Raw genomic sequence first — 4,871 nt, forward strand, 5'->3', positions numbered from 1 at the left:
GGCATTCTGAGATGAACTTGAGTGTCTGCCAATACCCCAGTAATTTGACACTGATAGAGAACACACAAAGGTAATCTGGCAAAAGAAGAAAGGCTCCATAGGTTTCCAACCAACTTCTGTGCTGGCCCCCATATGACAGAGAGCATAGAGGTGGCAGAACTCCTGAAAAACGCAGCTGAGTTTCTAGAGGTCTCCAAGGCTTTGGAACATACCAGCATTACCATCTACAAAATCATGGTTGATTGGACCAATACAAAGATACTTAAGCAGAAGCTTGCAACAAAAGGAGGTCCCTTCCCACTTGTCATCTGTATATACCATTAGAGATACAGGAAAGTGGCCAAGAACAGACACCCCAGAACCACATGGAGCAGTGGCTACCATAACTCAGACAAGTAACCTCTCCAACAGGTTCTGTGTCACCAATCATTCATTTGAAGGAGATTCCTGATAGACATAGGTGTAGACATGGGGGACTTCAAGTTGGTCCTGCCAACATCAGCAGAGGATTGCTGGAAGTTCCTGGGCAGCAGCCTACATTTAATAGCCAACAACAGCAACAACCCAATACCTTCATACAGCCACTGAAACCTTATTATTCACCTTCTGGGTACGAAATACCTGTGAGACTTCACTGTCATCAATGCCCAGATGCCCTAGCTTGGGGCCAACTTTCCAAGACGTTTTGACTAGCTCATTGCTCATTGCCACCTTCATGATCTGGCCTTCTTCCACTCGTCACTCCTCATACAGCCATCCATCTCTTTAGCAGATCCCATGATCCCCCATTCCCTCCTGCAGGTGTTCAGGCACAAATTCAAACAAACTTCTTCTGGGATCCTAAAATAGCATGGCATATACCATCAAGACAACAGGCCCACTATACTTTGTTTTTTCAATCAGTTCATCCGCCTGTGGTGTTTTTGCTGGTAACACTGTGTCCAGGGCCTTAAATAGTTACGCTATGTGTAAGTTTTAGGTAAATAAAAGGATATCTGGGTGTACATTTGCAACTGAAAAGTGTTTTAATGATTTGCTGTATGGGAATTACACCGGTAATATTCGAAATAGGACATTATTTAAAGACCTGGACGCAGTGTTACCATGCACAAACACCACAGGCGGATGGACAGATGGAAAAAAATCAGAGTATAGTGTCTCTCTGTTCCATCTTCTGTACCAACTCCAATATCCCATCGTTAATCAAAAATATAATCAAGTTTCAACAAAATCCCAAGTTATTATTTTCCTATATCATTCTGATATATGTTGCATTCACTGTTTCATATTTTGTAAACATACAGAAACATAAGAAAATCTTTAAAACAAGTAAAGACCTGTTAAGGAGACACCTAACTTCTCAGTATCTTACGAAATAAAATTTGTCATAGTTATTTTTTATTTATTGGATACATCATACTGCTCAAATTGGAGAGAGAAACGTCACTGAAAAATCTCCTAAAAAGAAACGTAGAGCTTAGAAAGAAGTTGGTAAGGCAGCTGCTACTCAAGTAAGAATTGGGGAAACAATGACATCTTCAGGTTATAATGGAGAGTTGGACGACTGAGGTGGAATGTGAAGATCTTTATATTAAGAAGCAGAAATATCGTGAGCAAAAACCATTGACGGATTGTAAAGCTTGGAGCTAAATCTCTGTACTTAGGTTCAGGCACCAGGTTCAGCAGTTGATCCAAAAGTAACCCTGGGGTCCTAGGCTCATACCTAACTCCTGGTACCTGGCAGTGTAAGTAATCTGTTACCTGACACAACATTTCAGTCAGTAAGTCATACAAAAAATGGGTCATATGCCGGGAATAAAGTTAATTATCTCCAGACTCCTGTGCACCTTAAACCAATAACCTTAAAGTGGCCTGCTAGACCAACATGGCTTTCACGTCAAACCCTAATGACTAACGGTATCATGGTAGCAGTACCTAATGCTACAAAAAGCCGCTGATGGACTGAAAGTAGTAATTAAGCTGTAGGCTGTTTTCCCTCCAGAATTCAAGGTCATTCTTAGCAGACCTAGCACGGTTTTTTGCATTCACCTCTGATGATTAATGGGCTCAATATAGACCCATGCTTACTGATACAAAAGGCCACTAACAGACTAAGTACAATATTAAAGTTCTTGTTTCAAGCTCTCCCGAGATTGTTCCTACTCGTACATTAGATCCAGAAGAATTCGTGCTACTAACAGGCTTAATATAGCCATGGCGACCACTATGAAAATAATCTCACAAGGATAATGTTACAGGAATTTTACTACAGGTGAATAACCAAACATATATGCCATCAACCACCGTCTCCCTCCTTGCTTGACAATTAAACAGTCTGTATGTATCTGTAGAGTTAGATGCAATTCCACCTTGCTACTTCACAATTTCAACAAAGAAGGCAATATCCTCAAATTAATCTCAGATGCCATCTTCCCCTAAATCACCTGTTTTTCTGATGCTCAGGATGAGGGGATCTCGTATAAAGACCTGTACCAGGAACTAGCACAGGTCCTTGTATGAGAAAAAGGGCCTTTAGTCATTTCTTACAGCAAAGTTCCCCCTGCCCCCAGTTAATCAGGCCATGCTTGACAGGCTCTCAACCTGCTGAACACAGCAGAAAAGGCATTCTGAGATGAACTTGAGTGCCTGCTAATACCCCTGTAATTTGACACTGATAGAGAACACACAAGGGCAATCTGGTAAAAGAGGAAAGGCTCCATAGGTTTCCAACCAACTTCTGTGCTGGCCCCCATAATACAGAGAGCATATAGGTGGCAGAACTCCTGGAAAAAGCAGCTGAGTTTCTAGAGGCCTCCAAGGCCTTGAAACATACCAGCATTACCATTTACAGAACCATAGTTGATTGGACCAAGACAAAGATACCTAAGCAGAAGCTTCCAACAAAAGGAGGTCCCTTTCCACTTGTCATCTGTGTATACCATTATAGATACAGGAAAGTGGCCAAGAACAGACATCCCAGAACCACATGGAGCAGTGGCCACCATAACTCAGACAAGTAACCTCTCCAACAGGTTCTGTGTCACCAATCATTCATTTGAAGGAGGTTCTTGATAGACATAATTGTAGACATAGGGGACTTCAAGTTTATCCTGCCAACATCAGCAGAGGACTGCTGGAAGTTCCTGGACAGCAACCTACATTTAGTAGCTAACAGCAGCAGCCCAATACCTTCATACAGCCACTGAAACCTTATCATTCACCTACTGGGTACGAAATTCCTGTGGGGCTTCACTGGCATCAATGCCCAGATGCCCTAGCTTGGGGCCAACTTTCCAAGACCTTTTAACTATCTCATTGTTCATTGCCACCTTCATGATCTGGCCTTCTTCCAGACGGCACCACTCCACTCGTCACTCCTCATGCAGCCATCCATCTTTTTAGTAGATCCCATGATCCCCCATTCCCTCCTGCAGGTGTTCAGGTACAAATTCAAACAAACTCTTGGGATCCTAGCATAGCATGGCATATACCATCAAGACAACAGGCCCACTATACTCTGTTTTTTCCATCTGTCCATCCGCCTGTGGTGTTTTTGCATGGTAACACTGCGTCCAGGGCCTTAAATAGTCACGCTATGTGTAAGTTTTAGGTAAATAAAAGGATATCTGGGTGTACATTTGCAACTGAAAAGTGTTTTAATGATTTGCTGTATGCGAATTACACCATTAATATTCGAAATAGGATATTATTTAAAGCCCTAGACGCAGTGTTACCATGCGCAAACACCACAGGCGGATGGACAGATGGAACAAAACAGTGTATAGTCTGCCAAACATTCTGCCACCAGTCCCAGAAAAAGAACTTGCAGCCTCACTTAATATGGTTGAGAGAGAGAGAGAGAGAGAGAGAGAGAGAGAGAGAGAGAGAGAGACCAAGAATTTGAACTGATTAATAAAACAACCATCACGTGACTGGGAAAGCGCCCTACATAACGAAACAAATCTTCTATCATATCCCACAAGTCCAGCCAACAGAGATAGTTCGCCACAAAATGAAAATCACACTCCTGGACAGCAACACTACTCTAGGACGTGACGAGCACATTGATCGTTAATATTCAACAAAAACCCAGAAATATCAGAGTATATACGATTCCCTGCCTTGTGTAAAGCAGAGAGATAAATGAATAAATAGATGAATTCCATACCCAAAACTATCCTCCACGTGGGGCAATAACCTCATTTTTGAAATGCCTTCCTGAGACGATCAAACGCATAATTGGAACGTCGTCATCAAACTCATCCGGCCTCATCTGCATTCCAGAGACATCTGAAGAATTCGAAATTTCGCTTCATGTTGAATGTTCCCGATCTTGATTGAGGGCTGCTTGGTACGCAACGTTCTGATTATACCTAGTCCGTCGAGGACACTCAATGGGGACGCTGTGCTTAATATTAGCCCCTTGGGGATCGAAATCTTATATACCCCCATTTCTATACTGTGTGGTCGACAGATTATATTAATAAACGATATTTTTGACCCCAGAGTGGCTAGTCCTAAACAAGGCGTCCCAGTGAGCTTCCGCCATGTTTAGTACTAGCGCCTTGGAGGTGACGCTCAGATACCAAGCCAAAGTAGCACCTCTTCTTTCTTTATCTAGAAACACAGCAGTTTCAAACTTAGAGGATGAAAACGTGAATTGTCTTTCGTTTCCCTTTGTAGATTCAATATTGAAAGTGTCATATTTGTCTCTTCTTCTTACATCTTGAGTTGCTGTCTAGAAATGTTGTTGAGAAATAATGTGCGTCGAATGATAAGATAATATAATTACCTTCATCTTTTGGCCGTTAAAAAATACGTCCTTTAATCCTATCATTTATTTTCAAATACTTTATTATAGAGACGATGTC

This window comes from Macrobrachium nipponense, chromosome 38 (assembly GCF_015104395.2).
Source record: "Macrobrachium nipponense isolate FS-2020 chromosome 38, ASM1510439v2, whole genome shotgun sequence".
Lineage (NCBI taxonomy): Eukaryota > Metazoa > Arthropoda > Malacostraca > Decapoda > Palaemonidae > Macrobrachium > Macrobrachium nipponense.